The following is a 26920-nucleotide window of genomic DNA, read 5'->3' on the forward strand; positions in this document are numbered from 1 at the left end:
TGATTCCCACTAGAATGTCCATCTTGATTATTTCCAACCTGCCAGTGATGCCTACCTCTACTTCTTGTATTATTCTGAGGGTTAATTTTAGTACCAATACTTTTTTTTTAATGTTTGTAATGTTTTTATTTTATGTTTGATTCACAAGGACTCATGAACACAGATGGTGAACAGAGGCAATCTCTCTGGCTTTGGCGCCATCCTGAACCAAAAAGGGATCCTGCAAGAGGTCAGTACCCCTCCAGTCAATTTTGTTCATGGTTTTGTGTACAAAGGTGCTAGGACAAATATCTGGGTGTCATCTTCTTGTCACCCTAGAGGTCAGAACAAATTTCAGTCGTGTCTCATGGCATTGCCATATGAGCAATTATTAAAATCAGGGCCTTAACCTACAAATGGGAAACAAGACAAACAAAAATGGTTGTGAGAAACATATGAACTTTGAATAGTCTCTCATTAGTATTTGATGACTTTATACCAAGCCGTATATCGTTAACTTATCAGTCCCTCTTTTTTCCCCCTTTTCAGTTTTATTAGGTAGAATTATTGCAGTTTGACTGCACATACACATTATATTGCATGTAAATACATATATACAGTATAGCGCCCATTTATTTTAGTTTATATATGTAATTTTAGTACCAATTCTTGATCTCCTATCCTCTGGACAGTAAAGTAGGTATTATCATTATTCAGTTGTCTATTTGTGCTTTTGAGGCCACAGAAATTCAGTATTGTTTCAAGTATCTAATCCCTTTGCGCCATCATTTGTGAACCTTGTCTCCCAGCGACTTATATAAAAAACACGCTTTACCTGGTCTTTTCTGTCAGCACCAGCTGGGCAGGTCCTACTTTCTAATGCACTTACATACTTTTATTTCAAGTATGCCTCCTGTAGGTGGCGAAGTGCCATAACTGAGCAGGACCCTGCGGGGCTTCCAGGGTCAGACCCCTCCTCCGTGTCCTCTGCCGTAGCTCCTCTCTGAAGCACCAGATAATAGTATCTCAAGTATATTTCCTGAGTGTTTTGGATGCTAAAAACCACCACCAAAGGGAAGAAATTAACTACTTGATGACTGTGAGCACGTAAGGATGGATAAGGTTGACAGACCTGTTACAACAACCAGGGAATTGTGCACGAGCTGATCATGCACCCTGCCATCCCCCTACTCACCTGCCTTTAAATATGCTTTGTTGAAACCTTTCAGGGAGTTCGGGGTTTTCTTGGGCATGAGCCACCTCGTCCTCCTTGCTCAGCCCTGCAATAAACCTTACTCTGCTCCAAATTCTGATGTTTCGATTTGTTTGGCTTCACTGTGCATTGAGCACGTGCACCTGCATTCAGTCAGAGTACTGGATTAAAAAAAAAAAAACAAACTTGTGGGGAGACGTTATAGCTCCGTGGTAGAGTGTGCGCTTAGCATGCATGAGGTCCTGGATTCAATCCCCAGTCCCTCCACTAAAAAATAAACCTAATTACCTTCCCCAAAAATAAAATTTAAAAAAATTAAAAAACAATACTGGCGATGAGCTTTCGCTCTCGTTTCTTCTTCCCCTTCTTCCTCCTTTTTAAACAGGGGAGCTCCGCCTATTTGCGCTTGACATATGGGCCGCTTCCACTGTGCAGTGTTTGCTTTCCGCTAGGTGGCTCCTTTGCGTGGTGTGAACTGATCACCTGATTCACTGACCTGCTGGTAACTTTCTTCAAGGAGTCTGAGGTGAAGAATTGCACATATTCCTCAAGGAACTACGTGCATTATTGGGAAAAGCTTGCTACTTGCCTGCATCCCTTTACTTGCACTAGTGGTGGTCAGAAAAACGTTGGTCTGAAAAAGCGCCTTTCTGACTGGTGATGCCAGTCGTCTTTGCCTTTCATTCATCTGGTGCAGCTCCAAGCATGGGAGTCCACTCTGAGCCCAGAATTTCTCAGGGCCCCGAAGACACAGCCTGGCAAGGGTAGGGCAGCTTAGGGAGCTGAGGGATGAAAGAAAAGAAATAGAAAATGCATCTTCTTTGCCAAATTACTCTCGACTTGGACTCATTCCCTCCTCTGGTCTTTGGATCATTGGTGGTGTTACTTTGAAGTAGATTTCCCTCTGAATGCCACCTGGAGGGCACTGTCAGGTGTGGATGAGGGGAAAGAGGCTGTCTCTTCATCTGTCTCTCACCTCACTTCATGCCTGCACTGCTCAGATGTGTCCAGGATGTGCTGCCTCCCAAATCAACTGAGAAGTAATGCCTTGCTTCCAATTTTTAGCTGAAGATTCTCAAAACATAGACTAATTTTGACAAAAGCAACTCATAGTGTGTTGGAAGGCAAGATTTCTCTTCACAGAGGCTGTTCAAAACACAACTGAAAGGGAAGTGCTAATAGTCCACTTGAATTTAATGTAAGTACCTGTAAGTACTTACAAGTAATTAAGTACCTACCAAAACCAGACAATTATGTTTCAGAATCGTTAATAATTTTTGTCTCCACTAAATTGATGACTTTAATGTCATGTGAATTTTGCCATCATTGAACAAAAATAGCATCTTTTTGTCAGTATCAGTTAACACCACCCTCTGAGAGAAAATTTGTGGCCAGCATATGACAAGTTTTTTCACTGTTGGGACATTTTGATACTTTTGTAGTACCCTTTTAAAAAGTGAAGTGGCGGAAGCCACACGATAGCTGGGATTCTGTAGAAAACAGAGTCTGTGGGGAGATTTGAAGTACCCACACTGTGAAGGAGTGAGGGCAGCAGGATGAGGCAAGGTGGAGCTGCGCTGTGATGCGGGTGCAACAGCAACCCCTGTGGACCATGGAGAGTTCTGAGCTGGGATGGCACTGCTGAGCTGCTCCGCTGTGAGTCAAGAGGTCCTGGTCTCACGCCTTCCAGGGAAGGGATGTGACCTTGGGTGAGGCTGCATCCTTTGCTGAGGGCAGTTCTGGAAGAGGGACTTAGCCCAGGAATGAGGGCCTTGGTCCTGAGGGGAGATCGAGGTGGCATGCCAGTGTCCACCACAGCAGTTATTAAATGGCCAATTTTCTCTTCTTCTTGAATTCTGATCACAACAAAGGGAAAGGAAAGACTGGAAGCCTCATCAGACAAATTGCCTCAAAGGAGCAGGGTCCACATGAGGTTCTGACAGACCCTGCCTGCCCAGGGGGAGCTAAGGAGCGTTCATGCTGGCCACTGGATTTCCATGACCACCTCCACTCCAGTGACAGAGGAACCCTTCTGTGTTATAGTGAATACCTACATTGCCGCATCTGGACAGATCCTCCTCCACATTTTTAAAACAACAGTTTCATATGTAGTCTTGCTGAGTCCAGAATAAGAAACTATGATTTTAGCAGTTTATTACAATCTTGTTCTGATGCGCTCTGGGAGAGACTTGAGTGTTGTTTTGTTTTTTTTTTTCCTTTTCTTTTTTCTCTCCAGGCAAGATCCTTTTGAGATACCAATGACATCTCCTCAGAACAGTCTCTGGAAGGGAGGAAGCAAGTGAAAAGTGTTGCTGATTTGGAACTTCAGCAGATTATACTGCTGTAATCTTACATGAAGGGACATAAGATTTGGCAGGTGCTTAATGACTTTTTGATATTTTGTGATTTTCTGGTTCTCAAAGATTATTTTGAAGAAAATGTATATATATTTAATTTCAGCTTTACTGAGGTATAATTGACATTTTAAAAATTTTATTTTATTGAGTTATAGTCAGTTTACAATGTTGTGTCAATTTCCAGTGTAGAGCACAATTTTTCAGTTATATACGAACACACATATATTCCATTTAAAATTCTAAGATTTTTTTAAATTAAAAAAATAAAATTGTAAGGTATTTTAAGTGGGCATCACGGAGTTTTGATACACAGATGCTTTGCGAAAGGATTCCCCCTCTAGCTCAGTAACGCACCCATCACTTCACATAACTGACCTTTTAATTTTTTTGGTAAGAACATTTGAGTTCTACTCCCTTAGCAGCTTTCACTTACACAGCAGAGTGCTGTTAACCATAGTCCCCATGTTAGACGTCAAACCCTCAGACCTTATTCCTCTTATAGCTGGGGTTTTGGACTCTTTGATCAACCCCTCTCTAGGTCCCCACTCCCCCAGACCCTGGCAACCACCATCATAACTTTTGTTTCTGTGAGTTTTGCTTTTGTTCTTTTTAAGACTCAACATATAAGTGATACCAGGCAGTATCTGTCTTTCTCTGACGTTTCTTCTAGCATAAGCCCTCACGTTTCATCCATGTTGTTGCAAATGGCAGACTTTCTTCTTTCTCGTGGCTGAATAATATTCCATTGTCTATGTATACCACATCCTTTTTTATCCATTCATCCAAAAGTAGACACTTAGGTTGTTTTCACATCCTGGCTAGTGTGAATAATGCTGCAGTAAACATGGGGGTACAGGTATCTCTTGGAGATACTGGTTTCATTTCCTTCAGATAAATACCCAGAAGTGGGATTTGCGGATCATGTGATAGTTCTGTTTTTAATATTTGGGGGAAACTCCACACTGCTCTTCATAGTGGAGGCACCAACTCACATTCCGAGCAACAGTGCACTAGGGCTCCCTTTGCTTCATGCCCTGGTCAGCACTAGTTATCTCTTGTGCTTTAAGCATAGCCGTTCCCACAGGTGTGCGGTGACACCCCAGCCGTGGCTCTGATTCGCATTTCCTGATGAGCAGTGGTGTTGAGGACCTCTTCCTGTACCTGTTGGCCATCTGTATTCTTTTTTGGAAAAATGTCTGTTCAGGTCCTCTGCCCATTTTTGAATCATATTGTTTGTTTTTTTGCTGTTAAATTACATTAGTTTCTTTATGTATCTTATCAGATATATCATTTGCAAATATTTTCTCTCATTTGGTAGGTTGCCTTTTCATTGTGTTGATGATTTCCTTGGCTGCACAGCAGCTTTGTAGTTTAATGTAGTCTCATTTCCTTATTTTTTGCTTTTGCTGCCTTTGCTTTTGGTGTCACAAAGAAAAATAAATTTATTTAAGAACAAAACAGATTTAGTTTAAAATGTGAATTGCTATTTATGCCTGTCTTCTCTCTTTATGTCAACAGCAAAGAACATATATGAGTCTTTCAAAACCCTTAATATGATAAATAAGACCTATAAAATAACATCATTAAATCAATGCATTTAATGCCTCTTTTAATAGTCACCATTATGTGCGTGTTACTTTGAGCATAAAGAATATTTTTAATTCAAAATATTCAAACAAGTTTCTGAATAAAAGAGTATTTTGCAAGAAACTATACATGTATTACTTTTTCTCTTGCTTAGCTGAAGTGGTATCAGTAATTAAGTTTGTTCTGCCCCATCCACTTATCAGAGAACTTTCTAGAAGCTGACATCTGTTAACATGAATCCAGTCCTGTGTCTTGTGTACCAGGGCCAACACCACCTCTTTTGTTGCCCTGTATCCTTGGCAGTTGAATGTCAGCAACTTGGCTGGGCTTGCTTCTGGGGGCAGTTCCTACCGTGACTTTGTAAATTAAAAAATAATAATGAATCAAAGGCTCTGTCCACAGACTTAGGAGAATTAAGGGGAAGAAAGAGCAGAGTCCTCGGGCAAGGCAGTGCCCCAGGCTGTCTCTGAGACTCGGCTTTGCTCTGAGGATGAGAACGTTGTCATTCCTCTAGAGCAAGGTGGCCACCCTGCCTGCTTCCCAGGTCCCAGGGGCTGCAAGCAATTGGATGGACCTGGAGGTCCCTGGGTGAAGGGGGCGCTCTTGTCCATCCAGCAAGGTGATCTTTCCCTGGCTCCTCCTGCCGTGCTGGAGGTTTGGAACTGCTGATTTTTCTGGAGAAGCCAGAATTTAGACATTTTTCATGTGAAACCTCTCAAGTTTTACATGTTGGCAACTATTTACATTTTTCTGAAAAGTGTAGTGTAAGGCCAAAGAAAATAGATGTGAGGGCCCAGGGGCCTGTGACAGGCATTCTCCTCCAGCCTCCCGTTGTCACTGTAGCCGAAGTAGGACAGAAAGAAGAGGGACCTCTCCTCAGGAAGGGCTGCCCATCGGCCATGTGTCAGTAGCCCACAGGGCAGGCACCCAACCTCAGCTCTGCTGGGAAGCCAGTGACATAGATGAAGATTCTAGCCATCCTGCTGGCCACACTCATTATGAACATATTTTCTTTGTGTAATATCATCAGCTTAAAGTTGAGTTTCAGTGAGAACTTTTTGGAGTGGTTCATAACATGAAATGTAAAGTATTGAGGGTCCTACAGTGCCCCTCAGAGAATCTACGAATTAGGCAGACCAAATTCAAAGGGCAGGCAGTGCCATCGCCAGCACGTTGGCAGATCTCTCCTGCATCCACCTGCTCTTCCCTGTATCACTATCATTGGAGGTTCTTGCTACATGGTTCTACCAGGGACAGAAGACAATCAGGGAGCATGTGAATGACCTTCTGTTTAGATGTGCAGAGAAAGGAAACCATTTTCACCATCTTTCCTGTTCCAGCGCTGCCCACTGGGGAGGACCTTCACAAACGCAGGGAGATGGTCCCAGCAGGACTCCCTCTGTCTGCTACCGTCCTGTTCGTTGTGGTGGTAAAGCGATTGTCTCCTGTTTTCTTGTGACCAGTCCCTTTCCCAGTGTCACACAAGGTGTTTTTGCCATTGCTCTGTCTTCTATGTAGGGACTAATGAGCCAAGAGGGCCTGCCAAGCAGCCATACTTTCTGGAATGATGCCTGCTGGGGGCCACAGTGTGGTGAAAATCAGAAGGTGAGACAAAAGACTGACTAAGGAAGGTTTCGTCTCATCTCCTTGCCCTCAGCAAAAACCTATAATTAATTTCTCAACCTTTCTATGAACTGAAAAACTCATCACTCCAAGTGTAACCTATTAGAATAATGACAAAAAGGTTTACAGTGAGTCAAGGTGAACTTACACCCTTCATCCTGGATAGAAATGTTCTTATTTGTCAAACATACGACTTGATCTTATTTCTATCTAGAAGAGTCGCCACGCGTCACTGCCACAGAAGCTCTGATCACATCACCTTGCAGCACTGCATCTGTGGAAGGGTTCCCTGGCTGAGAGTCACATAGTCTGTCAGTACATGTGCACATTCATCCTTAATTTGCCATAAAAGTGCTTCCAGCTCTTTGCTATTGGTGTAAATGACTCAAGAATTACAGAGCAAATATCCTCCAATACGACTACTCTTTTCACATCATAATTGCCATGAAGACTGGTGTGTGAGGGTGCCATGTGTATTTGGGAGCCTCCTGTGATAAAGAGCATTCACCGTAACTTGGCACCAGTCACTGAAGCTGATGTGCAAGCCGGGCTCTGGGAACGTATCCCATCAGCTGGCTTATTTGCTGTAAGAGCCAGAAATGGACAGAAAACTCCTACCTTCACATCACCAAGCAAACCAGGAGCAGATGAATCCCTGAGTTCTGTTAGGGGAATCTATTTTAAAGGACCACGTACATTTAAAGAGCCAAGGCAATCCAAATAATTAAAATCCTTGTTTTCTTCACCTCTTTGCAGTATCTCAAGGTGCTACTACTAGTGATTGTCTGCTCAAGCCTGTGATTATATTTCTGTGCACAGTAAGTCAACATGGGTATTACCCAAAAGGTATCTTCATTTCAAAAACCAGGTGTGTAGAGTGTACTGGAGTGGGTTTTGTTTTGTTGTTGTTTAATTTTATTTTTGAGTGTTTTAATAAATACTTATAATGGCTCACAATAGAACAGAAACTGTTTTCAAAGCCAAGAACAAATCAATGTATATGATCCAGGTGGTTCTCAGAGACAGGCTTCTAAGGACCATGTGTCTTGTATTCCTGTAATGGAAAGTGCACAGATTATGCACTTTTTATTAGAATGTTGAATGTCAGTTAATAGAATCAAAGAAGGACCAACAGATGTAACAAGGGCAGACAATTGCAGGAAAAAGTTCAAAAGATTACAACCTGGTTTTTTTTTTCTGATTCTACAGTCTTTTCGAAATAGATCCTTTGGAAGGGGATTTCTGATTAGAGTAACTTCTTACCTAATTTGGCTTGTTTTTGACAAAAATGTGTTTAAACAATTTTTTTTTCTCTAGATTTCTATTTGGATGCATGAACTGTTTTTCTTACTAAAATCATTGGAACCAATTTTTAACCTGCCAAAGACACATTTGGTTAACTTCTACATCACTTTTCTATCTGCAAACTCCAAAATATGTAAACCCGTATTTGGTTTTTCAAATGTCAGTGTAGAGGCTTCTTGTTTTTTTTAAAAAAATACTAGGGATATTTTGAAAATTGGTTCTCTTTTGGAGAGGTGTGACTTTCTAGAAGCCTCAGTTTCAAGGAGATGCAAGAGCAGGCATGCCTGGGGCTCTGGCCACCACTCACCCTGCCTGGGAGAGCAAATGCCAGAAAGCATTGTCTGCTATCTCCACTTCTGGGGTTTCACTTTTCCTCATTTCTTGCTGTTAGCTTCAGATTATCTCCTAAGCATCACCCAAAGGTCATTTGCATTGTAATTTACAGCTTTCCGAGAAGGTATTTTGTGAAAATGTAATTGACTTCCCTGAAAGAAAATGTTTGTATTAAAACACACTAATTAATAAAACATAAAGGCTCATTTTTGTGAATGATGGTGATTTCCCTAGCTTTTATTCCTTAATGAAGGGGAAAGCTGGTTTTCTTGGGCTGCAAAGTATCAGATTGACAGTTTAAAGATGTTGCATCTGATTATCTGGTTGAAAGGGTGAAAGAGTAGGGAAACGAGAATGAAAGACGTGCATGCAAGGATTTGGAGATTAGACTGTCATCAAGGGACTGAAAGTTTATGGTGACCACCGCAAACTCCTGGTGACTCCGGAGGTTTGACTTTAGACTTTACTGTTCAATTTAGTTCTAATTTGTCATTGTTTTGTGGTGTGTCGTGGGTTTTTTATGACCTGAGGAGGAAAGGGCTAGCAGTAGCACCAGCAGGGTAGAAGCCTCCATGTAGAGTCGTACAACAAGCCATTCAGAGCAAGTGTTGACCTAGTGGAACATTTTCTGCTATGTTATATATTTTTTTTAATTGACATATGGTCTGTTTACAATATTGTGTCAATTTCTAGTGTACAGCATAATAGTTCAGTCATATGTGTACATACATATATTTGTTTTCATATTCTTTTTCACCATAAGTTACTACAAGACATTGAATATAGTTCCCTGTGCTCTATAGAAGAAACTTGTTGTTTATCTACATACATTTTGAGGAATTTTCCATAATGGCTGCACCAAACTACATTCCCACCAACAGTGTAGGAGAGGTTCCTTTTCTCCATACCCTCTCCAGCATTTATCGTTTGTGGACTTTTGAATGATGGCCATTCTGACTGGTGTGAGGTGATGCCTCATTGTAGTTTTGACTTGCATTTCACTGATAATTTCCTGGTCTATTCCTAATGACCACTGGGAGTATCTTACTTTAGTTCCTATTAGCATAGGTCCTGAGAAGTCCTGCACAAATAAACCAGTATAACCATTTTTATCCTGTCGTTTCCCAAAGTTAATTCATCACAATCTTACCTCATTTTTATGGAACACATTTGAACATCTCATAGGACACACATTGAAAAAAATTAGCAAAATTATAAAGTATAATTTATGTAAATAAAACATATCCCTTTTAAGGGGGCCATTTGATGCATTTTGACCAAGGCACCAGTTGTGGTAGCTTGTCCTTGTCCAGATGGAGAACACTGCCATTACCACCAAAGTTTCCTTGTGTCCCTTGCAATCCATCTCCACACACAGTCCCCCAGCACTGGAACTGTAATCTGATCTCCATCACTATGGAGTGGTTTTCCCTGTTTCTAGAACTTTATATAAAGGGTGTCACACACACATGCTCCTTTGTGTCTGGCTTCTTTCATTCTGTGTAATGTTTTTGAGATCTAGTCATGTTGTTGTGTATCAGTAAGTATTTCATTATATCAGTCTATCACTTTTGGTTTATCCATTTTCTTGTTAATGAACATTTATGGATTCTTTTTTCAATATTTCTCCATACTCTTGTACAAGAGTGGCCTGCAATTATTTTAATTTAAACTTTTTAATTCTAATTATAATAATTATTTACCATTTTAATTATAACAATTTTAATTTAGTGATCAGTAACCTAGAGAGATTTTTTTTTGCAGAAGAATAGATATCCTTATGGTAAAATCTCAAAGGTATATAGTTTATCTATCCAATTTATTTGGTCATTTTCCCTGAAAAATAATTAAAAATTTGTTTTCATATAGGCTTTGAAAAACATATACGTGGTTGAAAAATATGCCAGATAAGATAGTCATTTTTAAAATATAAAATCAAAAGCCAAGCAAAAGGCGAATGCAAATATGCCAACAGTAAAGGCCAAAAGTTACTGGGATTGAGCTTAAAGTTTGACCAGGTTCTTCCTGGTAAGAATTCACATCAGAAATGTGTGATTCTTGTTACCAAATGACAAAAACAGGTAATTTACTTCAGAAGAGATGAGGTTGCCACCATAGACAGCCAGTCAGTTCAAGAAACAAATTTTAAAAATTAAACTGGCTGAGAAATAGATTCAATTTTTATGACTAAATTAGCCCAACTGTTGTATCCATCAGTATGCACTGCCCATCTTTCCTTGGTGCCCTTGTGTTCTGATGGGGACAAAAGTAGTTGATAGAAGGAGGTCTGAGATGACTTGAGACACTGTACACACGGGCATATGTGGGACCAGTAAAATGTGGTGTAAAATTTCACAATGAAAACCTTCTTCTTACACAGCCCAGAAAGAACTTGTATTTTACACAAATGTTATCAATGAGGGTGTATTATAAGGTTTCAAAACTGCGGATTTTTAATTCTTACATTTATTTGTGTGTTTTAACTAAAGCTCTGTTCACTTTCTTGTGGACCACAAGGTTTTTACTTGTGTGTAGATAGCAGAAAATTCTGAGGTAATAAGAGACATGGAGGTGATTTTCATCTTGGAAAAACTGACCTAATGACAGGCCAAGAACATGATGGAGTGACACGTGACCACCCCATTCTTTATTTTCTCCTCCACAATTAACCAAGAAAATAGGGTTTTTTTGTTTTAGGTTAAGTCTTCAGAAAAAAAGAATATAGAAAAATGAAAATTTAACTTTTTATTTTATTTTTCACTTCACACCAGTGGAAACATCACTGAAAATGTCTTCCACCTGCAAGACTCAAAGATTTTTATTTATTATTATTTTTTAAATTTATTATTTTTCTTTTTAAGGTTTTTATTTATTATTTCCTCTTTTTTCCTCCCCTGGATCCCAGGAAAATTTACATGGATTGTGACACTTAGTAAGTAATATCCCTTATAACTAGCTTGTAAATTGTACCTTAGGGAACCAGAACATACCACGGAGTAGCATTTAATTTGTCATGACAGAGTATGGTCACAAGACCCGAATGGAAAAGATACTAACTGAATAAGGCTACTGCTTATTTTAAAAGTGACACTGAGTAATTTATCGACAAATATGACAAATGCCCCGTGTTCCATCAGTCTTAGTTAAAATGCTAGCATTTTTATTAAAATGCATCAGAAATCTCCTGGTCGGGAGTGGGGAGGGAGGGTAGAGCTCGTGCTTAGCATGCGTGAGGTCCTGGGTTCAGTCTCCAGTACCTCCTCCAAGTATAATTAAATAAATAACCTGATTACTTCCCCCTCATGAAGCAAAATATTAAAAAAAGTAGAGCAGGGCTCAGCAAACGTTAAAAATAATAATAATAATATTTTTTTAAAAGAATAAAAAAGGAGAAATCTGGTCCCAGGCGACAGAAGCCTCTCCCACTGGGAGTGGCTGATTCAGCGGTAGGTGGCGCCGTGGAGCCCAGGCTCCGCAGCCTCCTAGCTGGTCCTTGCTCTTTTGGCCAGAAGGCCCGTCCTCCCAGGCTGCAGGCAGGTACGAGAGTCCTCGCAGGCTCCTGCTGGAGGGACAGCGGGGGCTCTGCGGGGCTGGCACAGGTCCCCCTAGACCTCTGCGGTCAAAGCCCGTGGTGGGTGTGCAGAGGCTTAGCATAGCCCCGGCCTGGCGCTGGGATCAGGCTCAGTGCCACGAGGTCGCATGCCGGGGAGCGGAGCGCAGTCCTTCCCCGGAGGACGACAGCACGTCCTACTCCTGGAAGGACGAGAAGGGCGTGCTGGCCAGCAAGTAACAGATTATACTAAAACCGGCCTGGAAGTTCCTGGCACCGCCTCCCACAGCCCAGCAAGGTCATTTCAGCAGGTCTTCCTGTCTCTTGGGGTGAACTTTGTCGTGGCTGAACTCTTGCTTAATTTTTTTCTAAATAATTTACAGAATCAGTTTTATTTTTTAATTTTATTTTATTGTGATAAGAACACTTCGCTTCATGAGATCCACCCTCTTAACAAATATTTAAGTGCCTGATGCCATATGGTTATCCACAGGCCCAGTGTTGTACGGCAGGTCTCTAGAACTTTCTCGTTGGCCGTAACTGAAACCTTAGCCTTATTGGGCAGTAACTCCCCATTTCCCGCACCCCCCGCCCCTGGCAACACTCTCCCACTCTCTGCTTCTATAAATCTGACTACTGCAAGGACCTCCTGTAAGTGGAGTCGTGCACTATTTTTCTTTCTGTGCCTGGCTAACTTCACGTTGTATAACGTCCCCGGGGTTCATCCACGCTGGGACATGAGGCCAGATTTCCTTCTTTTTAATTTTTTAATTGACGTATAGTTGATTTACAATGTTGTGTTAGTTTCTGGTGTACAGCATAGTGATTCGATTATGCGTAAATATATTCTTTTCATTATAGGTTATTACAAAATATTAAATATAGTTCCCTGAGCAATACAGTAGGACCTTGTTGTTTATGTATTTTATATATAGTAGTATGTACTTGCAAATCCCAAACTCCTAATTTATTCCTCCCCCCACCTTTCCCTTTTGGTAACTACAAGTTTGTTTTCTATGTCTGTGAGTCGGTTTCCGTTTTGTAAATGAGTTCATTTGTGTCTGTTTTTAGATTCCACATATAAGTGATGCAGAATAATATTCTATTGTATTATATACTGCATCTTCTTTATCCATTTATCTGTCAGTGGACATTAAGGTGGCTTCCACATCTTGGCTCTTGTGGCCAATCTTTCTTTTCTCTCTTCTCTTCAGATGGATGAGCCTTAGTCCAGGCAGATGTAACCTCTTCTATGTGTCCCTTGTAGCCACAGTTTCTTGAGTGGATCTCAGCACTTGTGAATCTCTCCTTCCTTCTTTCCAGGCTTTTCAGAACCAATGAAGCTGGGGCTCAGATGCGTCCCAAACATGCCTTATCCACGCAGCATTCTGACCTGAGGCTTTGCGTGGATACTGGCCACGCCTCTCATTTGCAGTCTCCAAGGTGTGGCTGAATGTGTGTGTGTGTCCAGACTTCACAAATCGGGAAACCTGATAGTTTTGCTGCTTCAGAAAAATGAAATGTAAATATTTTCTCTTGCCTCTCAGGACGATAGGAAAATAAAGACTTCACCATCATCAAGGAAAAGAGAATTGGATTTAATAGGTTGTAAAAAGATCTTTGACACTTAGGGACAATTACATTGTCAGAATGTGAGGTGGAGCAAGTCCCTGAGGGAAGCAGGAAGAGAGAAAGAAGCATTTTCCTGAAATGGAGGAAAAGTCAGAGGAGGGATGTGGGGGGAGAGAGACAAGGCTTCACACAGAAGCCTCGTCCTTCCCAGGCCTCAGGACCCTGTGCCCCATCTAAGCATCCCACGTGGTACCCCACTTGGCGAAAGTCCCAGGACACCCACAAACCCGAGAAAAGAGCTGTAGAGTACAGGGTATGCATGTGGGGATGGTAGGGAAACCTCATGTTTTCCACCCCACTTGGAATAAAGCTGGTGGCCTCACCGTGGCCGACACGGTGCTCCTCGAACTGGCTTCCACCTGGGCCCCCATCCCCCATTCCCCAAACTTCACGCACGCACTGACCTCCTCTGCTTCTCCCTCAGGGCTTTGCACTTGCTGTTCCCTCAGATATTTCCCCAGGATCTCTGCCTTTGCTGACACTTACATGGCCCAATGCCTACACTATCTTCAGAAATTGACAGAGAGTGGCCCTTCATGACTGTCTAATATAAAAAGAGCACCCCCATCAGTCTCTATTGCTTTATTTTGCCTGATCTCTTTGATATCATCCTTGATATTATATGTTATTAAATGAAAAACAGCGCCAAGAAAATAAAGGACTTTTCTGTGTAATTTTGTCATTTCTGCAGTGACCTAAAAGGTGCCTGATGTTCGGTGGATCATCATGCTTAATTAACACATACCAAGAGAACAGTTTCCTTTACCATCCACTACCCTAGGCAAGTGTGGACTGAGCAACGGAGAGAACGCAGTGGTCAGAGGCAGCAGCAGATGGCGCTATGAAGACAGGACGCATGAACCTAAAACTGCTCTAAAAATTGTTTATTAATTTTTTTAAAAAAAGCTGAGTACTAAATTTTGGAGAAAACTGGGGAGTCTGACAGGACTGCTAGTTTTGTGAAAATCAAGGGATACTTGTTATATAACACCTACCTCCTCTCTGTATTTTCTGCTCAACTCTGCTGTGAACCTGAAACTGCTCTAAAAAAAAGAAAAGTCTATTAATTTAAAAAGAAAAAAAGAAAAAAAAGACTTACCTCCATCACCGTCTTCCACCTCTCACCTCTAAACTGCCGGAAATCCTAGTGTGAAAACATTAGTGCCAGTGACCAGGAAAGCTGAGCTGCCCTGTTTCCTGCACGCACTGAAAAGGTGTGGGATGTCTCACAGCGTCGTCAGCCTCCTGCCTGGCTACTCTCTGAGGAAATATCTGACACGTACGGAAGGGCTGTCCTGAAGAGGTCTTGCTCTAAGAACAGGTCATGGGGATGTGGCTGCCACAGGACCTTGGGGTCCTGATGACAGAGGTGTTTATACCTTGACTCAGCTTTTTAAGCTTTTCTTTTTATGGCTAGTTCCCTTTGGGGATAAAGTGAAGGAATGTGTGTTTAGGACTAAGCTATAATCTTTTGTAAAAAATTTTTTTTTACAAAAACTAAGTTTTTTTCTTGCATTGTTTTATATAGTATCTCGAGACAACTTTATGTGCTTTTTCCAAATGGAGATGCAGGGGTGGGGGTGGGGGTGTATTAGTGGAGGATCTCCAGAGAAACAGAACCAACAGGATGTGTTCACGGCAAGAAAGCGATGTATTACAAGGAATTGGCTCGTGCAATTACAGAGACTGACAAGGCCAAATCTGCAGTGGGGGCTGGCAGGCTGGAGACCCAGGAGGGCTGGTGATGCAGATGAAGTCTGAAGGTCAGCTGCTGGAAAATTTCCTCTCTCAGGGGCGCCGGCCTTTTTATTCTATTCAGGCCCTCAACTAATTGGGTGTGGCTCACCCACATTAGGAAGAGCAATCTGCTTTACTTATTTTATTGATTTAAATGTTAAGCTCATGCAAAAACACTGACAGACACATTCAGAATAATATTTGAGCAAATATCTAGGCACCCTATGGCCCAGCCAAGCTGACACATAAAATCAGCCATCACAGGGTGGGAGAGAGGGACGCTCAGACTCATCTTTAGATTACAAAATAAAAGTAAGTGGGAGCCTCTAGGTGGAGAGGTGACACCCAGGGCAGAGCACGGGGCGCATCCAAGGTAGGCGCAGTGGCTCTGGGAACCAGGCAGCGCTGCGGGGAGGGGAAGGACAGGTCCCACCACCCATGTCCTCTCACCCCATCAACATCTAACTTCCTGAAACTGGGCTCACATGCCACGTACCGGCTTTGGTCGGGGGATGCAGGTGGGCACTGTGCAAAGGGTGCCATGCTGCACTGCACTGGGGAACAGGTTGGAAAAAAGGATCCCTAAAATCCTAGCCCTGGACCTGACCTCAGCTGCACATCAGGTAACACCTGGGCCAAGCGGCTCCACCTCCTGGTGCTCAAAAATTGCCTGCTGGAGTCCGTGTCCAGCTTCCCTTACTCCTCCTAGAACTGTCCGTCTTCAGAGTCTCAGTGGCAGGTGTCGGTGTCCAGATGGACTCTCTCCTCAGAGCCGAGTGAGGACACGTCCCCTCCTCACCATTCACTGAAGTCTGATGAAGCTGTCAGGGCAGCTCACCGCAGTGACTCTCTAAGACCCAGAATCCCCTTCTGCCCTTACTCTGCTGGGGTCTATAAGGGTCACACGCACACACACAAATTAAATAAATAAAAAATAAAAAACCAAAGCAAACGAACAGAAAAATTCCCCTCCAGTGCATCACTTCTCAGGAAGCCTCTGGATGATTTGTTCTAAGAATGGTAAATGTGTGGAACAACAAAAACAAATACACAGGATCTAAAAGACAAGGAACTGAAAGAGAATCAGATCATTTTCGCTAGTAAGACACAGTAAATGATATCTAGAAAAATCAACAAATCGTAATACAGGCATGTTATTTGACAGTATGGAGATAAATGTCAAAAGAATGAGCTAAGAGAGGTGAAACGACCTGCCTCTGCTAGGGTGACCAGTGATCCAGGACTCTCCCAATTTTAGCATCAATTCGAGCCCACAAGACTAGCAAAATATTTCAAAGGAATTTAAGATATCAAGTGATGACTAGGATCTGACGAGGCAATAACTCTTACCTTTCTAGTGGAAGAATAAATTGGAATAGACCTTCAAGAGTAGTCAGGAAATATCTGGAAGAATTTAGTCAGGAAATATCTGGAAGAATTAAAAATGTCTTTTCCTTATGACCAAAAAAAATACCCCCAAAACCCTTTTGCACATGTGCAGCGAAGGACAAGAATGTGTTCACAGCAGTAGCACTATTCATAAGGGGAAAATGAAACCCTGGAAACATCCAAAAATGTCTACACTGAGGAATAAATGAATAAATTATACAATGGAATATTACAGTGGATAAGATAAACGACCTAGAGCCATGTGAATTAATGTGTATACATCTTTTAAAAATTTATAACAGATGCAGTTTCGAAATGAAACATAAGGTAGGATACCATTTATTTAAATTTTAAAGTAAATTTTTTATTGAAGCAATCTGGGTAAATATTAAACTATGCAAAATCATATTTTGCAAACAAACAAAATTAGGCTACAAGAAAACATACCAAATGCACGATGATGACTACCTATGGGGACTGATGGAGGAGAATGGGGCTCAGAAAACCAAAAGGGTTGATTTCAACTTTTATCTACATTGCTCTCATGTTATATAGATATAGATCTAAAGTAAAATGTCTAGATTTGTTTTTCTGTGTAATGGGTACAAAGGTGTTTATGACTATCCTCTGTATCCCCCTGTAATTTTTAATTTCTCAAAATTAAAAAAAATGAATATGAAATACTATGAGATCCTAAAAAGGGTGAGACTATAAACAGCTAGTAAGTTTTTTATTAGGACACACTTTATCTCTGGAGGGAAAGGATGAGTTAATTTATCCCAAATCAAACAACATTAATAACTAACTAGTTGTTAAGAACTGAAAAAATGATATGTGCTGGTGCTGAGTTAGGCTGGACTCTCCCAGAAAGCAATGTCTGAGTCAAAGGTGGGTAGTTAAGTCATTTTGAGAAATGATTCCAGAGGGCAGAGGAGGAGGACCGTGGAAACTGTCACAGGAAAGAAGGGAAGACAACACAAGGGTGAATTCTCAAGCTACCCATCATGGCGGGCAGCGAGGGCCAGGTTCCTCCAGGACTCTGTGGAGCTATGAGAAGTGGCTCTGGGAAGTGTCTCCATCAGCCTGTGTTCCCCAGGGACCAAGGGCTGCCCAGGGGCGACGGCACCCTCATGTTCCATGGGTGCCAGGGAGGTGCCCATGGTGCCTGAGAAGCCCTGGGCCAGAAGCTGGAAATACACCAGAATTGGAGGCCGGGTGCTGCCAGGTGTCCCCTGCATGGGGCTTGTTGCTGCATCAGTTACTGGAGGAAAATGCAGGCAGAGTGGAAATGAGGGGGGCAGGCACCAGAGAACCTGGTCCGGGGAGAGCATTTTCCTTTGCTCAAGGTAATAACCAACCTACACTGCGATAGTGAAGCTGGAAGTCAGACACTGGGACGTGCTCCCAGGCTTAAAGGCTATGAGCTCCAACAGGAGCTGTGCTGAGGAAAGATGGCTAATTTACCTGGGGACTTTGCTGGAAAGGCTCCCGAAGTACCTTTGCACAATGACAGGTCTGAATGGAAGAAGAACGGTGTCCCAGACACTTTCGTGACAAACCCGTTTTGAGATTTTAATTCTAATTGTGGATTCTCTTTTTCCTTCCCTCCCTCCCTCCCTCCCTTCCCTCTTGTTCCCACACGTCTCTTCAGTCCTTTTATATCATGGTCTTTTTTTCTCTTCTAAGTTATATTTTGAATCCTATTGAATTTAAACTTGTATTTATAACAGGAAGTAGGTCACTACCTGGCTATTTGTTCTTAATAAATAACTTGACGCAGGGAAGGCAGATATTACCTGACTTCCTCAGCAACAAGTGGCACTAAAAACATTCAGTTTTCCTTACTTTCAGCACTGAAGTGTTTTAGTGAAATCTGCTCCTTTTATAATTATAAACAATGTGATTTTGGTTCATTTATTGATCAAAGTTAAACATTTTTAGTGTCTGTGGTGTGGTTTTTTAAAAATAAGTTCATTTTCTAGGCATTTAGAAATCATACAAATTTAAATTGTAAATTTCTCCTCTCCTTTTTCTGTGCCGTCCTCCTACTGCCCCAAGTAAAATCTGTATCTTCGGCTTTTCTTTTTCTCCTCCTGCCAACATAGTGCAATGTCATTGAAAAAAAACTTCTATTACAGTATAGTTGATGTACAACTTATATGTTACAGGTGTACAATGTAGTGTTTCATAATTTTAAAGGTTATAGTCCTTTTATAGTTATTGTAATATATTGGCTGTATTCCCTGTCTTGTACAGTATATCCTTGTAACTTATTTATTTTATACATAATAGTTTGTACCCCTTAATCCCCAATCCCTATCTTGCCATGCTCCCCTTGCCTCTCCCCACTGGTAGTTTGATCTCTATGTCTGTGAGTCTGTTTCTTTTTTGTTATATTTGCTAATTTATTTTATTTTTCAGATTCCACGTGTAAGTAATATCATACAGTATTTGTCATTCTCTGACTTACTTCACTTAGCAAAACACCCTCCAGGTCCATGCATGTTATTGCAAATGGCAAAGTTTCATCCTTTTTATGGCTAAGTAGTATTCCAGTGTGTGTGTGTGTGTGTGTGTGTGTGTGTGTATGCATGTGTGCATATATACATATATATATACACACACTACATCTTCTTCATCCATTTATCTGTTGACGGACATTTAGGTTACTTCCATATCTTGGCAATTGTAAATAATGCTGCTAGGGATATTGGGGTGTATGTATCTTTTCGAGTTAGTGTTTTCATTTTTTTTCAGATATATACCCAGGAATGGAATTGCTGGGTCAAAGTTCTATTTTTAATTTTTTGAGGACCCTCCATACTGTTTTTCATAGTGGCTGCACCAATTTACATTCCCATAAACAGTGTAGGAGGTTTCCCTTGTCTCCACATCCTCATCAGTATTTCTTAGTGTGTTCTTTTTAATGATAGCCATTCTGACAGGTGTCAGGTGATCTTTCATTGTGGCTTTGATTTGCATTTCTCTGACAAGTAACAATGTTGAGCACCTTTTCATGCACCTGTTGGTCATCTGTATGTCTTCTTTGGAAAAATGTCTATTTAGGTCTTCTGCCTATTTTTTTAATTAGGTTTTTTGCTTATTTGATGTTGAGTTGTATGAGCTGTTTATATATTTTTTAATTTTTAAAACTTTATTTATTCATTTATTTAGTTAGTTAGTTTACATATTTTTGATATAAATCCTTTCTTGGTCGTATCATTTGTAAATATTTACTCCCATTAAGTAGGCTGTTTTTTCATTTTGTTAGTGATTTCTTTTGCTGTGCGAAAGCTTTAAAGTTTGATTAGGTCAATTGTTTGTTTTTGCTTTCTTTTTTGTTTTTTTTTTGTTTTTGTTTGTTTTTTTAGGAGACAGATCCAAAAACTACCTCTACAATATATGTCAAAGAGTGTTCAGCCTATGTTTTCTTCTGGGAGTTTTATAGTTTCTGGTCTTAGATTTAGGTCTCTAATCCATTTTAAGCTTATTTTTGTATGTGATGTTAAAGAATGTTCTAATTTTATTATTTTACATGTAGGTGTCTATTTTTCCCAGCACCACTCATTGAAGAGACTGTCTTTTTCTCTCTTGTATATTCTTGCCTCCTTTGTCATAGATTAATTGACCAAAAGTGCATGGGTTTATTTCTGAGTTCTCTATTCTGTTCCATTGATCTATGTGCCTGTTTCTGTGTCAGTACCATATTGTTTTGATTATTGCAGCTTTGTAGTATAGTCTGAAGTCAGGAAGCATGATTCCTCCAGCTCTGTTCTTCTTTATCAAGATTGTTTTTATTTGGGGTCTTCTGTGTTTCAATATAAAATTTTAAATTATTTGTTCTAGTTCTGTGGAAAATGCCATTGATATTTTGATCAGGATTGCATTGAATCTGTAGATTGCCTTGGAAGGAAGGTCATTTTAACAATAATAAGTTCTTCCAGTCCAAGAACACTGTATAGCTTTTCATCTGTGTCCTCTTCAGTTCCTTTCAGCATTGTCTTATAGTTTTCATGTCTTTTTCCTCCTTAGGTATGTTTATTCTGAGGTATTTTATTCTTTCACATGTGATGGTAAATGGGATCTTTTTTTTTTTTTAATCTTTCTGTTAGTTTGTTGTTAGTGTACAGAAATGCAACAGAATTCTGTATGTTAATGTTGTATCCTACAATTTTACTGAATTCATTAATGAGCTCTACTAGTTTTTTGGTGGCATTTTTAGGATCATCTATGTATAGTATCATGTCATCTGCAAACAGTGACAGTTTTATTTCTTCCTTTCCAGTTTGGATTTCTTTTATTTCTTTTTCTTGTCTGATTGCTATGACTAGGACTTCTGATGCTATGTTAAATAAAGTTTGGCTAGTACTGGCTTATCTGCTGGCATATCTGGGCCCAGGAATCTGCTTGCAGGTCCCAGAGCTAGTGTTAGATCTTGGCGGGGGGCAGCTCCTGACACAGTTGGGGGTGGGGTCTGGGGTGTCCCTAAGCATGTATTGGCCTGCTAGTGGGTGAGGCCAGGGCCCAGTCTCCCAGGCAGGGCTTGGCCTGCTAGTAGGTAAGCTGGGTGTTCAGGCTGTGGGATTGTGGTTTTATTGGGTATGGTGTCTGCCCCTTCGGTGTAGGTGAGTCTGGTCCTGAGGCTAGAGCAGGACCCCTGGAGGGCAGAGCCAGGGCCCAGGGAATTGGGGCTAATGCCTGCCCACTGATGGGTGGAGCTGGGTCCTGGGTCCCCTGATGGGCAGGGCTGAGTCTAAAGGCAGCTGTGGGCTCAGGGGATCTTAGGGAAGACTCTGCTGGTGGGTGGGGCTGTGCCCTTACCCAGTTGGTTGCTTGGCCTAGGCATCCCAGCACTGGCACCACCAACAGGCTGTTGGGTGGGACAGGGCTGGGTCCTGGGGCTAAGGCTAGAAGGATTCGGAAATGGCACTTGCCAGCACCAGTGTCCACATGGTAGAAGGAGCTCCCCATATGGCTGCCACCAGTGTCTGTGTCCCCAGGGTGAGCTCCAGTTGCCTCCTGCCTTTGGCCTTCAAAGCCAGATGCTCTAGGGGTTCATCTTCCTGATGCAGGACCCATGGGCTGCAGAGCCCAACATGGGGCTCAGATCTCTCACTCCTTGGGGAATGGGGCTTGACTATATCACATCTCCTCCCATCCTACCTGTCTCATTGTGGTTCCTTCTTTATATTTTTAGTTTTAGAAAATATTTTGTGGTAGGTTCCTGTCTTTTTCATCAATGATTGCTCTGCAAATATTTGTGATTTTGGTGTGCTCACGAGAGGAGGCTGTCTTCTCTCTGATGTAGTTTTTAATCACACGTGATTTTATGACATTTTCCACAAACTCAATCATATCAATTTTTATCTAATTTAGGTACATTTGGAACTTTCCATATAAACTGTCACACATGAATTTTATTTAAGAATATATATATTGTTTAAATAGTATAATCTGGAGAGTGTGAAATAGTATGTGAAGGTATGGGTTATAAGTCTATGGTCATAAAAGTATAAACATTTAAACTCATTAAAAAAAAACATTTTACATAGCAAAACAAACAACAATAAAATCCCCAAACAAAATTTAAACACACACACACACACACACAATCTGCTGACTTTCATACTCCGTACTTGGAAATTGGCAAAGGCAGGGCAGGAGATACACACTTAAATGCCTTTGGCATCCAGACAGACAATATAAATAGATGAAGCATTAACCGGTAGCTATGGAGACGACGGAGAGCTGCACAGTGTGCACCCCACCCAAAGAAACTTACCGATGTCATCTTCCCTTCCCCAGTGGGAAGAGGCTTCAGCACGAACAGTATGAGGACAGGCAACCTGTGTAAAATTTAATGTGTTTGAAAGTTAGGTGATACCTGGGAGGGGATTACGAAGTGTGGAGAATTTTAAAGACACAGGCCATCACTATTATGTAAAAGACCACTTAAAAGGCGTCTAGTAGTCTCAAAAGCTCTGGATGTTTCATAATCTAGTCAACAGCAAGTGGCGGAGGAATTAAAAATACATTTTCAGGTTGCTGAGCGCGGCCGAGCGCCGCCGGCGAGGTCCCGAGCTGCCTCCTCGCAGCTGTGGCGAGACTTGAACCGAGCGCCCCGCGGCCTGCGGTGGAGGGGCGGCAGCGGCCTGGCGAGCGGCGGTGGTGAGGAAACCCGAAACGCAGAAGAGATGGAGTAGCCTGTGAGGGCATGGAAGTGCCAGGGCCGGAGCGCCCCATGATCTTGCATCTCAGCTGAGGAGGTTCTAACGTCAGTGACTTTTCCCTTTTAGGGATGCGTGTGCAGACCCGGGCCCTGCAGATACCGGCACCTCCGCCTCCGCCTCCGCCTCCTTCGCCCGGAGCACCTCACCTCTGACGCCCTGCGCAGGAGCGCAGCGTGGTCAGCAGGAGTCAAGCTGCGGCTGAAGCACGGGCGCAGTGAACCTGCAGGCCCACCTCACTCCTGGCACTCAGCCACATCTGGGGACCACCCACCTGACAGCGGCATGATGCGGATGTCTCGGGGCACGATTGGCACTCCTAGGCCGCAAAGCTACCGCTCTAGCTCCTCTACCAGTGACCTCTCCAGCTATGACCACGCTACCTCAGGCGGAGCCCTGCCAGTGCAGCTCCCAGGGGAGCCCAGCGAGGGTCACCCTTCCTGCCACCCTCCTCCCCGGCCAAGTCCACCAGCAGCATCGACCAGCTCAGCCACGTCCATAGCAAGAGAGGCCGGGCTTACAGCTCCTTCTCCACCAGTTCTGGCGTCCTCGAGTATCCGCCCCCGGGCGTCTCTGGCCGGGAGCGCTCAGGGTCCCTGGACACACTTCTGCTGGAGGTGGCCTCCTAGAAGGGATGAGGTAGGCAGACATTCGCTATGTCCACATAGTCTGTGACCCCGTAGGGGAGTCTCGGGCGAGCATGAGGTGAACTCTTCAGCCCTGCTTCTCCAAGCTAGGGACACTCGAGCATCCGCAGATGGTCAAATGGCATGATGTTCCTGGGGCAAGGGAGCGCCACCCGCTTCCTGGAGCCAGCAGTGCCCCAGTTCCTTGGAGACCACCGCTGACCACTTGCCTCCTAAAGTGGGCGCACCCCTGCCCCCCGGCTCGGAGTGACAGTTACGCCGCCTTTCGGCAGCAGGAGCGCCTGGCTCTTGGTCCAGCCTTGATCAGAAACAGTCCTGCCGGCCTCAGGCCAACTCCGCAGGCTTCCTGAAATCTCCCTTCATGGAGGAAGAGCTGCATACGGCGCTAGAGAAGAGCCCGCAGAAGCCCCCGTGAGGCCCGAGCGGAACAACACGCAGAGGGCCCAGCCTGGCCAGCCTCGCTGCCCGCTGGCGTCTGCCCGGTACCCTCCTGGAGCCGCACTTTGCCCGGGTGCCCCAGGCTTCCGTGAGTCGCATCGGCACGCTCTACCCTCCACTGGCCACGGAGGGCGCGCACACCGCTCCCCAGGGAGCGTGCGGCAAGATGCCTGCCCTTGACGAGGCTGGGAACCAAAGTGGCTCGAGCAGGCCTGGCTTTGCCTTCTGCCAGCCCCCAGAACATGACTCAGTGTCCCCAGCAGAGAGGAGACCCGAAACTTCAGCCAAATGTGTCCCCTGCAAAGTCTGTTTCCTTTCAGTGCCTGGAGATGGGGAGATACCTCGCACCTCTCCAGGGTGACAGCCCACGTCCCGACGAGAGAAGGAGCACCGAAGGCAACAAATATTCTCGTTACCGCGGCCGCCGGCCCCTCAGGCTCAGGCCCGGCTAGGGGGTGAGGACCAGTGGTCTTTCATGCCCTCAGAGCCTCGGGGTGGGGGGGGGGGTTCGTGAAGACCATATTGCCAACACCCAGCGGAGGCTCCAGAGAGGCAGCCTAGGCCAGCGCATGCCACGCAACTTTGGCAAGACCAAACCTGCCTTCTCCTCCCTCCAGAACATTCCTGAGAGCCTAAGAAGGCAGAGCAGCCTGGATTTAGGAGGGGGAGCCCAGGACGTCCACCTGGGTGGCCGGCCCACCTGTGCAGTCAATGCCAGGCAGAGCACTCTGGAAGGAAAGCTGTTCCTGATCACGGGAACCACTTGGACAGTCAATTTCTTGTCCAAGGCTGGAGGGGAGAACTGGTGGCTTGGCTTCTTTCCACAGTTCAGACCCAGGGTGTGGAGAGCCACTCTCCCCACGCCCCCCGGAGACATGGAGCCTGGGCCAAAGGAGGCTCAGCTCCAGAAGCGCCTCGACTTTGCTGGGCTTTTCAGCGAGGAAGCCCCCGGCAACAGCCTGGGCCACTTCCCTCCACCTCCTCCCCAAGCTATGTTCCAGGTCCAGTGGGACAGCGAGGGCTGCTGTGAGCCTCACACCAGCAGCTACAGCAAACTTGCCAAGGTGACAGTTGCCAAGGAAAGGCCCATGCCTGGTGCAGCCCATTTGGGTGATAGTCAGATACTGGCTTTGGCTTCCAGATCCCAAACTTCTGTCAAGAGTTCAGAGGCCAACAAGCCCAACTCGCACTCCGCCACTGGTTGCTCTGCCCCAACCTGCTGGGTCTCTCAGCAAGCAGCCAAGCCCAGGGCAGCCACCTGCCATCCAGACCAACGCCTCGTCCATGACCTAGTCAGTGGGACTCAGGGTTTAGAAAAGAATATCAGTTCTGGTCCTCAGAAGACATCAGAACAAAGGCTCTGGCCAAGGAAATTGTCCAAGACAAATCTCTGGCAGACATTTTAGATCCAGACTCCAGAATGAAGACAACTATGGACTTGATGGAAGGTTTGTTTCCCCGAGATATTAACTTGATGCAGGGAAACAGTATAAAGAAGAAGGTCATGCAGAGAACTGTCAGCTTCCCAGGAAGTGAAGCCAAGAGGAGTGAAGACAAGGAAGCGGTGGGCATGTTGTCTGCTCCCAAGGCTGGGCTTCTGAACAAAATCAAAGACATGCCAGAGGAGGTGAATGAGGAAGAGGAGCCAGCAGATGTCAACGAAGAGCAGACAGGGCTCATCGGAAGCCTCACCCACAAGCTTGAGATCCTCCAGGAAGTGAAGGGGGGCCTAATGACGGACCCAAGCTCAGTAACGCCTTGGGGGTAGAGGCGGAGGCCTGGATCAGTGAGCTTTCCAAGCCCAACGAGGTTGACAAGCACAAGATGTTCATCAGGGACTTGGACAAGATGTTGAACCTGCTGCTCCTCCCTCTCGGGGCTCCTGGCCCGCATACAGAACATCCTCAGTGGCCTTGGTGAAGACGCCAGTCACAAGGAAAGGCGCTCTCTCAACCAGAAGAGGAAAGTCCTGGCTGGGCAGCACGAGGACGCCCAGGAGCTCAAAGAGAACCTGGACCGGAGGGAGCACATGTTGTTAGACATCCTGGCCAATTACGTCTCTGAGGAGCAGCCCCAGGATTACCAGCATTTTGTGAAAATGAAGCCCATGTTCCTCATCGGGCAGTGAAAGCTAGACGACAAGACCAGGCTGGGCCAGGAGCAAGTCAGGTGTCTGCTGGAGAGCCTTCTGGCAGCAGACTTTGTCCCCAAGGCAGGCGCCCTGGCTCTGCCCCTGGACCTCGCCAGCACCATGACTCCTGTGGGGGGTGTCCTGCTATTGGCACTTTCCCAACGGAGCCTCTCCACGGCAACGCCTCCTGCAGCCCCCCACCTAAAGGTCACCCCTTCTCTCAACACTGTGTAACCTGAAGACTATTTCAGTGCGAGCCACCCTTTCAACTATACGGGTTATTGGGGTTTTTCTTGATGAAAGGAAACATTCTATCTGGGAAAAAGCCCGTGTTTTTCCCTCTCGCCCTTCATGACTGATCTTCTACGAGCTTGAATGCTGCCGGGAACCTACTCCTTTCTATTGTTACTTCCTAGTAGAAAGAAAATTAATGAAACTGAGAACTGATTGGACAGTGTGTGGTTGACCGTTGAGTTTTTCACAGGCTGAGGCAACCTGGGTCGGTGTGTGTCGCCCTCAGGAATGTATCTGCAGTGGCCTTCTTTGCTGTGGGCAGTCTGTCCCAACAGCAGGTACGAGTGCTTATCACTGAAGGGCCTACAGCATAAAGCTTTAAAAAGAAACACACAGAGAAGAAAACTGTCAAACCTTGAACTCTGTTATTTATATTTTTAAAAATGAAAAAGATCATTGTGTGCTAACCCTTTGATTCTGTTGTGTGGTGGACATAGACAGCTACGTTTGAGCTTTGTATTTTGTGAAAACCTTAATT

The 26920-nt window shown here is 43.9% G+C and overlaps 1 pseudogene; it reads left to right on the plus strand.

Annotated features, from left to right (window-relative positions):
- LOC105086420 (protein Shroom3-like) overlaps positions 1-26382 on the plus strand; it is a 31809-nt pseudogene extending 5427 nt beyond the window's left edge.
- The last annotated feature ends 538 nt before the right edge of the window (positions 26383-26920 follow it).

The sequence above is a fragment of the Camelus dromedarius genome, chromosome 36 (assembly GCF_036321535.1).
Source record: "Camelus dromedarius isolate mCamDro1 chromosome 36, mCamDro1.pat, whole genome shotgun sequence".
Lineage (NCBI taxonomy): Eukaryota > Metazoa > Chordata > Mammalia > Artiodactyla > Camelidae > Camelus > Camelus dromedarius.